General features: G+C 40.2%; 1 pseudogene across 1 annotated transcript in view; it reads left to right on the top strand.

Moving 5' to 3' along the window:
* The window catches only part of LOC308248359 (ferritin light chain-like), a 63,256-nt pseudogene extending 45,910 nt beyond the window's left edge, over window positions 1-17,346 (top strand). The window contains exon 3 of the transcript in view: window positions 16,706-17,346. The product of the transcript in view is annotated as a ferritin light chain-like (transcript). The remainder of the gene's footprint in view (window positions 1-16,705) is intronic.
* Window positions 17,347-17,950: the final 604 nt, after the last annotated feature.

Genomic DNA, 17,950 nt, shown 5'->3' with positions numbered 1-17,950 from the left:
GGGGACCCAGTCGGGGCCAGGCCCAGGGACAATAGCACTGAGAGGTGGCAGAGTAGGCCTCAGTCCCACGGCAAGCATGAACCCGCCTCCTAGCCTCCGGGGTCAGTTCTGTGAGCCAGGCGGTGGCGGTGCTGAGAGGCCTGCAGGCATCCAGAGGAGGCAGCAGGGAGCGAGAAGGAGGAGCCTGGGATGAGGAGGCGACGTTCGCAGCACAGGTTCCTGCCCGTGGGCCCAGGGTTCACAGTGGGAGCAGCCGCTCATCCTGGTCAGCCGAGCAGCACTCCCACTGTGGTAGCATACTGACCATTGGGGGCAGCTCCTGCCTTGAGTGTCTGCCCCCTGGTGGTCAGTGTGTGTCATAGCGACTGGTCAACCGGTCGTTCTGGTTGTTCCGCCGTTTGGTCACTGGGCTTTTATTATATAGCATAATGAACTCACAGAAAGAGAAACTAAAAAAAAAAAAAAAACAATACCATTTACCATTGCACCAAAAAAAAATAAGATACCTAGGAGGTAAAAGACCTGCATTTAGAAAATTACAGGACATTGAAAAAAGAGATAGAGGAAGACATAAACAAATAGAAGAATATACCATGTTCATGGATTGTTAGAATCAACATCAAAATGTCTATACTACCCAAAGCAATCTATAGATTCAATGCAATCCCCACTAAAATACCAATGGCATATTTCACAGATCTAGAACAAACTCTCCAAAAATTCATCTGGAATAAAAAAAGACCCCGAATAGCTGCAGCAATCCTGAGAAAGAAGAACAAAGTTGGAGGGATCACAATACCAGATATGAAGCTATATTACAAAGCCACTGTTCTCAAAACTGCCTGGTACTGGCACAAGAACAGACATATAGACCAATGGAACAGAACAGAGAACCCAGAAATCAACCCAAGCCATTATGCTCAATTAATATTGGACAAAGGAGGCAAGAGCATACAATGGAGTCAAGATAGTCTCCTCAATAAATGGTGTTGGGAAAATTGGGCAAGTACATGCAAAAAAATGAAACTAGACCACCAACTTACAGCATACACAAAAATAAACTCAAAATGGATAAAGGATTTAAATGTAAGATGGGAAACCATAAAAATCTTGTAAGAATCCATAGGCAGCAAAATATCAGACATATGTCGTAGCAATATCTTTACCGATACAGCTCCTAGGACAATGGAAACTAAGGAGAAAATAAACAAATGGGACTACATCAAAATAAAAAGCTTCTATACATTATTTATTTTTTAAATGCACTCACAATGTATCTAATTTTTGTTTTTAAGTTAGAAGAGTCCAGTTTGTGAGAAAATAAGCCAGAAAGAAGAAAAATGTGCTATCATCCCCAATTCCTTGATTTATTCAGTTATTGTCCTATGTTCATTGGCATCAATGTAAATATGCACATTCATTTCGCTATGACATTTAGTTTATGAGATGCCCAAGGGGAAATGCTGGATCTCTGATGGAAAGAGCATTTTATTTAAAGTTTAAGCTTAATATTTCCTGTGATTATCATCAACCTTTCTGAAATTTAGTTTCCTCATCAGTATAGTGTAAATAGTAATAACAGTTGTTGTAAATGCCAACCTAGATAATATATGTACTATTTCTTTGAAAGTGTGGGGTGTTTTATATGTTTGGGGATAATAATAATTATTATTTCTGTCTTAAAGGTCATAGATATCCTTATAAAGCTCTCTTCTCCTCATTGTTGGTCATGGACTGACTGAGACTCTCTCCTAGTTCAAGCAATGCCATGCTTCACTGGTCAGTCCTCTCTTCCATAACTTTATGCATGTTATTCCCTCCTCCTGACATCCTCACCCCCACAATTTGACTTCTCAGACATAACTCTACCCATTTTTCAAGGTCAAAAATCCCCACCACTGTGAAGCCTCCTCTGGTAACCCTTTAAGAAGAATTAATTGTTTCATCCTCTGTGTTGATCTTCCTTTCTAGAATTCCCTTAGGCTGTATTGTAATTAGTTGTTTGCAAATCTGTCTCTTTAACCGATCAGTGTTTCTTGACTCTTGTGTCAAGGTTGACAGATATATCATGGACCTTTCCCTGGTGTACTACCAACGTTTGATTCAAGGGTAAGGTTTATTTTTGCGACAACTGAGTACACACATTTATTACAGTGACTTCTGTCAGAGGTACGATGAGGTGAGCAAGTTGTACAATGTGGTATAAAGCAGGGTGTTATTTGCTGTAAGGAAAGGTAAGAATTGTCAGCAGCAGTTCAGGAATGAATAAATATCAGAAATTTATGTCAAGCCAGTTTACAGTTCTAACCCAACAGTGAGACAGTGCTTTATGGTTAATGGGGGAAACTTAATCCCTTCAAAAGCACCCTCACTAGTATTTAAAAGTGTATCACAAACACAAAAGGGATAGAGAACTACTGTATTTGATGTTGAGTTTCTTGAGGGTGTGCATCTGTACTTGAATGAAAAAAAGTAATGCATAAGTATTAGGGCTGATCTAAAAAGGTAATTGGTCAAGTATCAATTTTCTTTTTTGGTCACCATTAAGTCTGGCACTTTTCTAATGTAAGGTAAAGAGATTTTTGGTAAAGATATTGTTAGTGGCCAAAAATTTTTGGAAACTTAACAAAATGGGTCTCGTACATTTTGTGCTAAAGATCTTGGGCATTGAAGTCAGATGAATCTGTGCTCATATCCCACTTTGCTACTTACTACCTATATAATTTGGTTGCTTAATGCTTCCAAGCCTCATTTTTTGTGTGTGTCTTTAAATGAGATCAGTAAAATATATCAATTGGGGCTATTCTGGCTACAAGTAACAGACATTCTGACAATAAGAAAATTGGTTATTTCACATCGCAAGTTCAAAGACAGTAGATTCCAGGGTTGCGAGATTCAGTGAGTCAGTAATGTTCTTTCCATCTTTTAACATTTTCATCGTCAGAGTTTACTACTTTCAGAGGGAAAATAGAGGCCACACTTTCCATTTTCTCTTGCATAGGAGTGAGGAAAATTTTACCTGAACACCACTGGGTGAGCAGCTTATTCCCAAAGTAATGACTGGTCACAAAGATGACAGGCTCAGACTAACAATCTCAGGATGAAGAAATGTTGGCAAACCAACCATTGCCTATTGTTTGGGACATGGTAAATACAGGGTAGCTCTTTTTATTAATCTGTCACTAATTCGGAACTACAATGCCCACCTTAAATTTCTGCTTTGTTGCACCTTTCCTCTTTCTTTTACTTAAAAATAGGTGTGTGTGTGTGTGTGTGTGTGTGTGTGTTTGTGTGTATGTGTGTATGTGTGTGTGTTTTGCCTAGATCCATCCTCTCACATCTGTTGAAGATTTTCCAGGTCTGTGTCTCACACACAGTGGACCCAACAGTATCTTAATGCTGTTGATGCCTCTTTTTTAAGTATTGTAGTGTGGAAAATCTCTTTTGGCCCAAAGAGTATGGATTTTGTTGTCTGTGCAGTCTTGAGGAAGGAAGAAAGCAATTCCCAGGACCACAAGTTAGGCCCAGGGTTAGGTGTTTTCATTTATGATTTGGCTGAAGGAGATCTGGGCTACCCTTTCTCTCCCACTCGCCAGATGGGTAACCCTGTGCAAACTACCCTCTTTTGTGGGTCTCAGTTGTCTCTTCTGGTGATCAAGGAGATAGAGGTTAGAAAGGTTTCCTAGAACTTAAATATAAGACGGGAAACCATAAAAATACTAGAGGAATCCTCAGGCAGCAAAATCTCAGACATATGCCAAAAGAACTTTTTCAGTGATACTGCCCCTAGGGCAATGGAAGCCAAAGAGAAAATAAACAAATGGGACTACATCAAAATAAAAAGCTTTTGCACAGCAAAAGAAACCATCAACAAAACAACAAGAAACCCCACTGTATGGGAGAACATATTTGCAAATGGTATCACTGATAAAGGTTTAATTTCCAACATCTACAGGCAGCTCATACAACTTAATAAAAGGAAGATAAATGATCCAATAAAAAAATGGGCAACGGACCTAAATAGAATCTTTTCGAAAGAAGACAGAAGGAAGGCCAAGAGACACATGAAAACATGCTCAAAGTCACTTATTATCCGAGAGATGCAAATCAAAACGACAATGCGATACCATCTCACACCTGTCAGAATGGCTATCATCAACAAATCAACGAACGACAAGTGTTGGCGAGGATGCGGAGAAAAAGGAACCCTCGTGCACTGCTGGTGGGAATGCAGACTGGTGCAGCCACTGTGGAGAACAGTATGGAGTTTCCTCAAAAAACTGAAAATGGAACTCCCATTTGACCCAGTAATCCCACTCCTAGGAATATATCCTAAGAAACCAGAAACACCAATCAGAAAGGATATATGCACCCCTATGTTCATAGCAGCACAATTTACAATAGCTAAGATTTGGAAACAGCCTAGGTGCCCGTCAGCAGATGACTGGATCAGAAAACTATGGTACATCTACACAATGGAATACTATGCTGCCATAAAAAAGAAGGAATTACTACCATTTGTAGACACCTGGATGGAATTAGAGAACATTATGCTAAGTGAAATAAGCCAGTCAATGAAAGAAAAATACCACATGATCTCACTCATTTAGGGATAATGAACAACATTATAAACTGATGAACCAAAAGATAGTTACAGAGGCAGTAAAGCATCAAACAGAGTGTCTAATTACAGCGGTAAGGTTAGGGAGAGGTGGGGGAAATAAGAGATCAACTGAAGGACTTGTATGCATGCATATAAGAGTAACCAACGGATGCAAAACATTGGGGGGTGAGGGCAGGTATGGGAGTGGGGTGGGGGGGGCAATGGTAAGATATGTACACATATAATACCTTAATAAAAAATTTGAAAAAAAAAAAAAAGAAAGGTTTCCTAGACAGTTTAGCTCTATGTGGATACAATTCATTTTTCCTCTACTGGGTAGCCTTTTTTGGTATAACACAGTGGTCAGCAAACACATGTGGCTCGCGAGCCGCAGTTTGCCGCTCTATTGACTAATGAGTTTGCCGACCACTGACCTAGACTCTCGATTCCAATAATTACAGGCTGTTGTTGTTCCTTGTGATTAAGCCCCTATCCAGTGGTCGGCAAACTCATTAGCCAACAGAGCCGCAGTTTGCCGACCACTGGTATAACACATACACATGATAGTTAGATGGGCATAGCCTGCTCAAGGGGAAGGTGCAAAACAAACAAATGACTTGGCCTGGGAGTAACTTCCTGTGTTTATAGAAGAAGAAAGCATGTTTCTCCTTGTTCTTCTGCAGGAAGTTCTCACCCTTGAAATTTCTAGAGTCTCCCAGTGTTCAGCAAATGTCTGGTTAAACAGGAACAAACTGGATTGGTTTGTGTGGTATATGTATCTGTGTGAAGAGTTTCCCATTTCACCAATGAAAAGTGAAGTCAGCTGCTTTTCTCTGGGATGATGGACAAAGTGCTACAAACATCTACATATTCTGTGAATCAATAAAGTGCACTCAAGGATGAGTGGCATTTCCTGTAGTGTTCTTTTCTGGGGTTCAAGACTCAACCAGTCACAATTGTCTTTTAAAGAATGATGACTACCATTCCTTGGGAAGTAGCATCACATAAAGCGACTTATAGGAATATTTCTTGGCCTAATCTAAAACTGAAACAGACACTGCACATGGCTTTATTTAGGAGCTGGAAGTTGAACATGGAAGGAGTTCTTAGCTCAACATTCTTCCAAATTGTCGAAACTGGTTGATATTTCCTGACAAGGCCTCTTGCCAGTCTAACCTCTCCTAGCTAAGCTATTTTAACTCTGGTCTTAGGCTGATATATCTCCTAGCAACACATCTTCTCCTAAATAAAAACAGATCTCCCAGATGGCCTTGTTCACTCTTTCCTTCTATTGACCAACTTTGTTACCCATTCTCACCACTTTCTCAATCTCCCTTCAACCTCATTATTTCTTTCTCTTCATTCTTCTAAGATGATGATCTAATTTAGCACTGTCCAGTATGAAAGCCGTTACATGTGCCTATTTTAAGTTAATGAATTAGAATTAAAGAAAATAAAACATTCAATTTCTCATCAGTTGCATTAGCCACACTTCAAGTGCTTGATAACTGTGTGTGGCTGGTGGCCACCATATGGATTGGATAGTGCAGATAGACAAGATTTGCATCATCACACAAAGTCCTATAGATAGTGCTGACTTGGGCATTCAATTTTTCTACTGCTTTAAGTGCTTCCCCCACCTCCTCCAGCTAATTTCTACTAAATTTTTATCCATGCCTGTAAAAATGTCAAAGATACTCATTAGAAACAAAGAAGTGTCTTAAATTGTTCACATACTTGGAGCATATGTTCTTTTCCTTGGGCATAGCCATTTCATAGTTTCTGTAATCTTTTCAGCAGATTAAGTTGAAGAACAGAGAGTTCTTGAAAATTTTTATTTTCAAAAATGAAATTTCATATAAGCTATGAAGACATGTAATTCCTCATCCTTTGACTTGACTGTCAATCCAATTCAACAGTGATTACTGAGCGGAGACTTTGTCATCAAAAAGAGGCTGATCACTTACTTCACACCTATTAGGATGCCTTTTATAAAAACAACAAAATGTAACAAATGTTGGCAAGCATGTGGAGAAAAGTGAATCCTTGTACACTGCTGTTGTGGATGTAAATTGGTGCAGCCACTATAGAAAATAGTATGGAGGTTCCTCAAAAACACTAAAAATAGAGCTACCGTATGATCCAGCAATCTTACTTCTGAGTATATATCCAAATGAATTGAAATCAGGATCCCAAAGAGATATATTCACTTCCATGTTCATTATAGTATTACTCACAATGTCCAAGACATGGAAGCAACTTAAATGTCCCTCAATGGATGAATAAAGGAAATGACACTCACACCCAAAATGGAATATTATTCAGCCTTAAAGAAGAAGGAAATCCTGCCATTTGCAATAACATGGATGAAGCTGTAGGATATTATGCTAAGTAAAATAAGGCAGACACAGAAGAATAAATACTTCTTAATACCACTTACATGATAAATCTAAAGTAGTCAAACTTATAGAAGCAGAGAACGGAATATGATTGCTTGGGGGAGGGTTGGGGAAAACAAAGCAGTGTTAGTCAAAGGGTACATGGGTTGGTTATATAAGATGAGTTAGTCCTAGAGATCTATTGTACAGCATGGCATTAACAATACTGTGTAGTACATGTAAAAATTTGCTAACAAGATTGATCTTATGTTAAGTGTTCTTATGACAAAATAATGATGATTGTGATAATAATAATAATAGTAATAATAATAAAAGGGCAAAAGGAAACATGGAGGTGAAGAACTGGTTTATGACATAGATTGTGGTGATGGTTTCACCAAAACAAACTTATCTACAAACACATCAAGTTGTATATATTAATTATGTACAGCTTTTATATGTCAAAAAATTATTTTTCAAGGCTAATCTCAGCAGAAAGCTGTCAGTACAATACGGTACGAACCTAACTTTCAAATTTTATTTTCCTAACTTCTTGTCTTTCAGCCCCTGCCAACACTGATCTTGACTTATTCCTCAAATTGATTCTTGGCCTTTGCTTTTTGTCAACCCTCTGATTAGGGTTGTCAACTTTTTCACTGGAGGAAGATCCTGATCTCAGCCTGTTCTGTTTCATTTCCATGCCACTCTTGCTAAGCCTGATGACTCATCTGCATTGTTGCCAAGATCTAATCTCTCCCTGAACCCACATTTTGCGTTGTCCTTCCTTCAGCATTTGAGGGTGCACTTAGAGCTTGAGGACTCTTTGCCTGTCCCTCCAGTAGCAAGCACAAGATTGACTTCTTCTATTGACCTTGCACTCACCTTGGAGAGCTTGACAAGAATAAGAATTTTTATTTATTTATTTTTTTACCTCCAAGGAGTTTACATATTTGTTGGGGATAGAAGAGATAGTTAAGAAATAAAATCAGATGATTTACTAAGAGCTCAATGCTATGGAAACAACCTACTAGGATTCAGAGAAGTGTTTAGGATATTTCTGGGGAAGTTTGGGCAAGAGTTAGACTGGCCAGGGGAGGCCATCACAGCTGGTGGACTGGTGTTGACAGAGTGCGGCAAGAATCTCTTAGGACTTACTTCTCCTCCACCCTATATATTCTCCTTCTTCACTTTCTATTGACAGTCATGCCCACAACTGGACCATGGGTGTCACCATCTTTTATTCTGACTTTCTTATGTGTGGTTTTGCTTAGCTTCCTGTGGTAGTGACTATCACAAGGAGTTTAAGTTGCATTTGATTCTGATTTTTTTTTTTTTGCCACATAGTAAGACATTTTAGATATTTCACTGGGGCTAATAGTCATTTATTCTAAGAGCTGAGTTTAAGTCTCTGGCTAACTGCACTCACATCTTCCACAAAGATGAGAACAGAAAATTTGCTTGTTGTTGCTTCTTTCCCCCCCCCCCTCCCCCAGGGGACTTCTGAGCTCTTAATTATTTGAAACACTTCCATTGAGCTCATATTTTTCTTGGGTATAAACAGGTATCAAGAATTTATAAACCTTTATTTTTCAAATGGCAAATCTGAATTTCACGATGGGAAATGATGAGCTCAGGGTGTAAGCTCCTCTTGGGGTTGGAGCTGTGCTTTTTCTTTGTCTCCCCTGTGCCCATTGTTGTTCCCGGGACACATCAGGTTCTCAGTAAATGTTTTCTGGGTGAATATTCAATGAATGTCTCAGAAAACAACAACAACAATAATTCAGGGAGTGAGCAGAGAGCTCAGCTGAGTGTGCAGAACTTCATCCTGTCGCAATGACCTCAAGTTCATGCTCAAAAGTGTCTGATGTTTAAGATCATGTCCTTTCTGAAGTTCTGCATGACATCTACTTCTGGCTATTATGCACTTACTCATTGTGATTTCATAGCACCTTTATCCTTGTAAGCACCAAACCCATTCTATTTTGTAACCTCTTCATATGTCTGTCTCTTGCTCTGGCTGGTGCTCCACACAGATCCTCTCAAATACCTTTCCTTGGCCCCTGGACATTTTGCTCTTAACAGCTCAGTCTGTCAACCTTCTTGAGAGTACTACCCTTGGGCCATTGGGCACTCTTCGGCCAGACAGTCCAAGAGCCAAAAATGCGTGGTAGTTTACATTCCTCAAGGGCATTCTGGAGCTCGTTGTTTACTGGTTCAGGAGTAAGAAATTCCAGCTCCCGTGCCTCAGAGTGGAACGCCCTCTGCAGCAGTATTTATCCTGCAGAGCTCCCACAGGTTCAGACTGAGGCTGGAACTTCACCTGAGCTGACACCCTGCTTGGCTTCTTTCCCTTTGCTGCCATGACTTCCCCACCCTTGCCGATTTCTCCTGAGAACACTTCCTCAATAAATCTCTCCTGCAAGAGTCCTCATCTCAGGTTTTGCTTCTGGGAAACCCAAACTAAAATCCAGGTTGATCCTGAATGTTGGAATTGAATTGTACATGCAAGTTTCTTTGCAATTTATACTGAAATAACAAACATGTCTCAGACACCAGGTAACTTCAATAAGCATTAGAGATAGAGCTCCTGTGATGATTTTCCAATCTCATACCTTTTATGGGGAAGCATAGCCACCGATAAGCATATTTATCAGGAAATCATTTCTTGTTCACAAAGAAGTGTGTGTTTCTAAGGAAAAAAACCAGGAAGTCCAGCACCGACGTTAAATCGGACCACTCACAGGTTAGAGCTGAAGAGATGGGACCCTAATGTATGAGTCACAGAGAAAACACAGCTGGCATGGAGCAAGACATTCCATCACATTCAGGAATGTCACTAATTCATTTCTGAATGCTCAGGGGAAATGTAGTCAACTGAGTAACACATACCTCTCTGTTTGCTAGTTCCCATTTCACCTCATACTTTCTCCATCTCTACAGCTCTCCAGGTCTGTTTCTCTCACCATCCAAAAATAGCTGGTCAGGTTTCCTTTCCTCTTCTGGTGACTGTAGCTGCAGTAGGACCAGAGGTGCCAATGGAAAGAGTAATCTGCGAAATGTGACTTTCTTATGGTTGTGTATATTTTCCAAGAAGAGCAGATCACTGGCATTTTAAAGGGATCATAAATATACCATTAATGAAACTGGAAGCCATCATTTCAGCAGCCAGATTAGTGTCAGAAGTTGACACTGTTTCCTAGAAGGAGGGGAGAGCACTAAAATAAAATTACTCAAGTCCAAATATTTCCACACTGCACAGACGTTGGGTGAATGACACTGGGGAAAACATGTGCATCAATGTCTTTTAAGTGCAAACTGTACCTTCTTAAATCCTTGGGCTAGTGACAACTTGACATACAGAAGACGAAGCTCTGCAGAGGCTATTTAACCAAGGAAAGATGATTGTCAGTTTTCTCCGGCGTCCTTTTGTTAATGGTCTATAAACACGGATGTCCCTATTAGGTGCAGCTCCATTTCTTTATTTGAAATCACCATTAAATTGCTATCCCAAAATACTGCAGAAAGGCCTCAGCCCTCACCGAACAGAAACTTTATGAGCTCTTTCTCCCTCCCTTGGGCTTTCCTGGGCCCTTCCTCTGACTCCGAGTGTGTAATCAGCCCCATCTCCTGCTGAGCACCGTCAGGAAAATGGCAGCTCTCACTGCGAGACAGCAGAGCCATTCACAGCCGTGGAGCTATTGAAACATTGACAGATATGACAGACATTTCCAAAGCTGTGTGGAGCATTAATTTTAATGTATGCTGTGTGTCCTTACTTAGTAAATATTTATTTGACTGTGAAAGATAGGAGAGGTAATCACTGCTTTCCTTAAAATACAGCTCCCCTCTGCGTTCCATCCCCCTTTCCTTGAGAGGGCATGGGACTCGGGTTGGGGAGTTTGGGAAAAGAAAAGATGTAAGAGGCAAGATCTTTATTCTAGAGCCAAACTTTAACAGTCTTCCATGTTTTTGTCCAAAGTGTTTGCTTTGGACATGGACACAGCATAACCTTGTTGGTTCAGCAACCAACAAGAATCATGCTAAGCTAGAAGGTCTGGATTGCCAATGAAATCTTATCGGGCACTCTCTTCCACTGTAAACCTATCTGACACCATCTCCTATGGTACTCTTCCCACCTGAATCTCCTGTGATGGTCTTCTCGGTTAACCTCTCCAGTCACTAGCTAGCCAATCTATTCAGAGGGTCTGTCCAGGGCTACCATACCTTCAGATGTATAGCAGATCACTTTACTCTTTAAACTAAATGGATGGAGAAGTTGGAAGGCAGTAGATTGGGTCACAACCATAATCATTGTTTGAACGCCTGCAAAGGTGTAGTTATTTTCACAGGTACTGTCTCAGTTATCTAAACATCTCCCAGGCAGGCATTTCACAGAGGAGAAAACTGCGACATAATGAGGACCGAATACTTTTTTCAGTGTCACATAATGACAGAATTGGGATTTAGACTTGAGACTTTCCAACTCAAGTCTGGTGCTCTGTCTACTACACGGCAACAGAGAGCATTGCATACATAAAAGCATTCTGTAAACCTTAAATCTTTATGGAAATGTTAGCGACTGCTATTGTGGATGGTTAGAAAAATGTGCTTGTTAGTTTTGTCTGGCTGGTCAGCCATCCAGGGCTTTTCTAATGAGGCAATGAACCCAACAGGGGTGAGGGGATGAGCTGCCAAGCCTTTCACATCAACTTTGTGTGCACTAATTAAACATCATGCCTGGATAAATGGCCCAGGAGGACATAGTCCACAGCTTCTCACAGATGGTTCCAGGAAGTCGCATGGTTGGCTGGAGAGGATTTGGTCATGAATAAGATGCAACCTCAACCCTCCTCCACTGGCTCTGTGTGACCAGGTACATTAATCTTTCTTTGTATCAGCAGCAAGCTGTGAGGTGAATGGCAGGTGGGCTCCAGAAATCAATTTCCCATTGGTGAGTATCTGCTAAATATGTGCTTATTTCATTATAATGAAATATATATAATATATATATAAGGAGAGTGACATATGCTAGGCTATGAGGTCAAGCTCTAAAATATTAATTCATTAGAAGGTGTGTGGTTTTTTTTCTTTGAACCTATGCTGCTTATCTTGGCAAGCTCCCTTTGACCTTTTACAAGCTGGTTTATTTGCTAAGTTTGCTTTCTTCAGTCCTTTGTATTTAGTGGAACGTCTTTGGAATTTCCCCTTACAAAATTTTACACTGGAGAGGAAACCATACACAGTCAAATTCCCCAGAGGATAGAAATGGGTTTGCAAATTATGCAAGATATTGGTCATGCGTTCTATGTTCTAATATTAAGGCAACTCTAGCTTAGAGTCTTAGAGGCAGCAAGTTTTCTACACAAAACTTTACTTAATCTGGGGGATACTTTCCTTTTTCTGTTCAAGTCCTGCAAATGTAGAAAACCAATTTTTTTTTTCCACTTCAGCAGTTGTGTGGCCAGCTGATTACAACTTTTTTATGTTGTGGTAAAGATATGTTCTCTTGTAAAGTACCTGAAAAATCACAATCAGAAGAGCAACAACTACTTAAATGTCTTGAACTTTCTAGTCACCCAGATAGGAATGTGTTCACTGATGATGACTGCAAAGATGAGTTATCTATACTCTCCAACTAATGTGACCCAAGATCTATGACCCCTAATAGCTTCATCTCACTAACTCATTAGAGCCAACACTCAACCTCTAGTATAAGCAGACAATGATCTTATTTAGATTTCAAACTCCTGTTCAGATCCAATATTGACATTTGGGGTGTCTTTATTTACTTGGCACCATGCTGAATGTTTTCACATATATTATCCTGTTAATGCTTTAAAAAACTGTAAGAGTAGTACTATTTTTAGTATTTTACATATAGAGACACTGACCCTCCTCAAAAATTTAATTGATTTGCTCAAGGTAGGAGCTTGGATGGAAACCTGGGGTTTCAAATGTTGATTTTAATATTCTTTTTGTTGCTGATTTGATATAACTGATTCTGTCATTAATAAGACATGAGATGTTGAGCAATGAAGAAACCACCAAGCCATTTTGATTAATCATGTCCATTCATTAGTCAGCTTGTGGGCATCCTTGGTAGTCTGTACCTTTTCCCCCCCAACATTTAGCTTGAGGGTGATGAAGCATAAGCATTCTCTAATAATACCCCTGTGCATAAATTCAACCAAAGTAAATGGTGGGTACAGACTATTTTTTAAAATGTTAGTGATTAGTCATTCATTTGCTTCAAATAACTGGCCTACGGGTGATGTTTAAGGTAGAATTAGGATCATTGCAAGCCCTTGTAGAGATATCTTCTATAATCAAAATTTCCTGTCCTAGAAGAGTGATACAAAGTTATTATGGATCTGGGAAATGAAAAGTTTAGACTTATCTGTCAAGAAGAATTCTTTGTCCCAGCAAAGACTTGAGAGGAAGACAAATGGTAATAGGGTAAAAGGGCCCTTGAACCTTGATTTCTATATTAAAAGATGGGCTTCTTAGTCAATGTGTATGCAGTTACTTTCTGAAGATAAATTTATTCTTGCCTTATTAAAAATGAGCAAGTTAGTTCTCCAACATTTTGTGGCTGAGCAAAGTGGAGGCGAATTATGTGTAATAAGAGGCCATGATTTCTGTCCATCATCTAGAGTTAATAAAGGCCCCAAAGTCCAAGAAACATGTTTCTTTTGATTAATTCAATGCCATAGGATACTTCCTCTTCATTAGAAAGTGGGGTAACTTAACCATGGTTGCACTTAGTAGAATAAAAATGTGGTGAAAGTTGAATAGCTCTAGGATAGCTTGAGGACCTATTTTTGGAGACCATGTGACATGGATTGCTCTTCACTTTATTTCAGAAGAGTGAATACCAGGGAAACTAATGCAATAGACTAAGAAGATAGCATGTTGAACTGCTCTTCCTGGAATCATTCCCGGAACTTTCACTGTTCACTATTCTCTGATGACTCCCAAATTTATATCTTTAGCTCAGAGCTTTGCAGTGAACTCCAGACCCAACTTTCAACTGCCTGTTCAACACTTCCACTAGCATGTCTTGCATACATACACTACTTATCTGACTAACAAAAATCTATTGTGCCACTGCCTTCTTGTCTTTCTAATTCTAGCTAGAATTATTCTAGACTCTTCCTTCTCTCTTGTTCCCCACATTTGATCGATCATTATGCCATGTTAATCCTACCTTAGAAATATTCCTCAAATCTAATTCATCCACTTTATTTCCCACGCATTCTCACTATCTTAGATTTTTCTTGCCAGAATCATTGCAAACATTTCCCTGATATTCCTGCCTCCAATTCTCTTCTCACCAATCTCTCATATACTCTGATGCCAGAGTTTTCCTCCTAAAAAAATAAAAAATGCCATAATGTAGCCTTCCTGTTAAAAGACCTTCACTGTCTCCTCCTTGCCAGCGGGATAAAGTTCAAACTCATTTGTTCATATGGTTTATAAGGTCTTTCACAATCTGGACCCAACTTATCTTTCCAGCCTCATCACTTGCCACTCCCCTTGACCACACACTCTACACAATCACCAAATGGAACTGCCTTGTTTCATTAACAAACAGTATGCTTTCTTCATTCTGATGGTTTGCATGAGCTTTTCCCTCTACTTAAAATTCCCTTCCTTTCCCCCACGAAAGCTACTAGTCTTCTTTAAAAATAGCACAGTGACCGATAACAGATATATTTATTGACAATTTATTCTGTTTCATCTCAATTAATTTTTTTAAAATCCCCAAATGTGAGTACTATCACATTTTAAAGAGTAGTTAACTGAGGTTTAGAGAGCTTGGGTAATTACCAAAGCTACGCGGGGTATTCTGGCTGAGGGACTCCAGAGATCATACTCATCTCTACAGCAGAGAGCTAGAAAAATTAAGTGAATGAATGAATAAAGAATAAACAAATAGTACTAGGAAGATTGTGAGCTTTGCTTTTGGAGAAGCCAAAACATCAAGTATATATTCCTTATCTTTAGAGTGGGAGCTACCCGACTCCTTTTTGTACAGAGAACTGTAAATTCATCAGCAGTGAACCTCTTCTCTGTGGATTCTGTGATTACCACCATAACCCATTCCAGGCAAGGTTAATAAGACCTCCCACTGTGTTCCCACAAACTCATGCCTACACTTCTGTTGGTGGATTGAATTATCAATATTGGCTCAACTGTCCTTCTTTTCCTCATCAGACAATGAGCACCAAGAGAATCGAGAATATGCCTTGTTCCTCTTTGTACCTGCTGCAGTTCCCAACATGATATTTGGTACAGAGTAATCATAGGGTGTGTATTTCTAGAATAAATTAGTGAATGCTCTAAACACCCTTGCTTTGATCTAGAGTAGATATGTCATAGCTACTATAATGCATAGGTATTTCTGTTCATATTTCCACTCAATGAGCTTATACCTCAGAGTAAATGTGAATTGGAAGATATGATTGTGGTATTCCTATGTCTCTCCCAAGTTGTCGTGTGTATCTTCTAATGCGAGCATCTGGCCATGCGGATTCTATGTCAAGAGTTTAAGACAGAGTTTATTTTTTTTATTTTTTATTTTTAAATATATTTTATTGATATTTCACAGAGAGGAAGGGAGAGGGATAGAGAGCTAGAAACATCGATGAGAGAGAAACATCGATCAGCTGCCTCCTGCACGCCTCCTACTGGAGATGTGCCCGCAACCAAGGTACATGCCCTTGACCGGAATCGAACCCGGGACCTTTCAGTCCGCAGGCCGACGCTCTATCCACTGAGCCAAACCGGTTTCGGCAGAGTTTATTTTATTTTATTTTTTTTAAAATAAATTTATAGCCTATAAATATAAGCTAATGATTTTCTCTGGTGCTCAATTAAAGTATTGGTGATCCATTCTAATCTTAGAGGAAAAACTGTTTGTTTTTTGCAGGGGTGGGGGACTTGTAAAATTGTTGATGAATTGTAGTATATGAAACTTTATGGATAATTTAAGAAATTTTAGAAGTAATTTTTTTCACTACATTGAATTTTTTACTTAAAACTAATACTGGATACTAACCTTCAAATAAGATGTACCTTTCTCCTATTGAGTGGTGGGAGAATTTTTTTTTTAATTTCTTTATTGATTAAGGTATTACATATGTGTCCTCATCCCTCCATTAACCCCCCAAATCACCCCCGCCCCGTGGGAGAATATTGATGTAATAGCTTAAGAAGATGCTACAGAAGTTCCAACTTGACTTCTAGATTTCTCCCTCTGATTTATAATTTGTCAAAATTATATATGGTAACTAGAAGTGTTTTCATGAATTTGTCTTCCCTTAGTTGTGTGATTGGTATGCTATCTCTGCTGCATAGACAGATGCTGGCCGCCTGGGCCAAGCTAAAACTACTGAGCTAAATACTAGCCATCAGGGAGGGCTGGCAACACTGTGGGAGTGTGTGTAGGGGAGATAGGGTAGCAAAGTTCATACTAGGGAAAAGGGCAAAAATGGGGGTGATAGTTTGGAGCAGTGGTCAGGGCTTACGTCAATATCAGGATAGCAAAAGAAAGATGGTAGATTTCCTGAGTGACAGTCATAATCTTGGGGTTGGCGTTAAAATGAGAGAGGTAGGCAGTGCCCTCAGCCACCACCTGGATCTGTCTCTTGCTTCAACGGTGCTTGGACCGAACAGACTCAGGGACGCCCTTCTTCCAGCCTCCAACCTCTTTTCCCATCAGCCTCCTCCAAGACCAGCCAAGACCATTTTGTGGGTTTTTTTGCTTTTTCGTTTTTTACCTTAACTCTTTATTGCCGAACAACCCTGAGCTCCCAAATTCGTCAGAATTATTCCACTGAGGTGGAGGCTGCCATCAACCACCTGGCCAACCTGCATCTGCGGGCCTCGCACACCTACCTCTCTCAAGGCTGCTAGTTTGACCTCAACGATGTGGCTCTGGAGGAGGTGGGCCACTTCTTCCATGAGTGGGCTGAGAAGAAGCTGGAGGGCCAAGCGTCTCTTAAAGATGCAAAACCAGCACAGTGGCTGCATTCTCTCCAGGACGTGCTGAAGCCTCCCCAGATGAGTGGGCAAAACTCAGGACGCCATGGAAGCCTGTATGGTCATGGAGAGGAGCCTGGACCAGGCCCTTTTGGAGCTGCCGGCTCCGGGTTCTGCCCACACAAACCCTCAGCTCTGTGACTTCCTGGAGAACCACTTCCCAGATGAGCAGGTGAAACTCATCAGGAAGATGGGCGACACCTGACTCACCTCCGCAGGCTGGTCCGCCCTGAGGCTGGGCTGGGCGAGTATCTTTTGGAAAGACTCACCCTTGGGCAATGCACTTGGAGCCCCTCCCTGCAGCACAGAGCTTTTTCATAATAAAACTGTTTTCACTAAAACAGCAACAACAAAAATCACGCTCATGCACAAGCACACTAGGAGCCTTTGAGGGGCCCTCTGCATTCCCCTGGGGTCTGGCTTCTGTGCGAACCTCTCCCCAAACCACGAGCTATTCTTTTAACCACCCTGGACCCTCTCCCATGCATTGAACCAAATGAAACAATTAAGCTTTTTGCAGCTAAATAAATAATAAAATGAGAGAGGTAAAAGTTGGTAGGAGTATATCAGCAAATAAAATAGCCGAGCTTTGGTGAAGGCCCAGTCAGTTCAGAGCGGGTTTCTTGGAAAATAGTTACTTGACTTAAATATAAATGTGTAACCTTAGACCTGCTTCTGCCAGGTGACATAAAACAAGTCAGTAAGTACAATTCACTGCCACCCCTCCCCCCCAAACCACTACAAATATAATTCTAAAGAACTAGAAAATAATGTGGATCTTGACTACCTCTTCTAGAAGGGCTACTCCAGAAGTCTACACATTGTATCATCAGCAAAATATATTAAAATTTTTCTTCACTCACCCTTCTGTCCAAGCACATGAAAAGAGTCCCTTCTTCTTCAATCTCTGCTTCTCTCTCAAGCT

This window comes from Plecotus auritus (genome assembly GCF_963455305.1).
Source record: "Plecotus auritus genome assembly, chromosome: 5".
In the NCBI taxonomy this organism is placed as follows: domain Eukaryota; kingdom Metazoa; phylum Chordata; class Mammalia; order Chiroptera; family Vespertilionidae; genus Plecotus; species Plecotus auritus.
The sequence above is the reverse complement of the archived record's forward strand: the minus strand, read 5'-3'. Positions and strand labels throughout refer to the sequence as shown.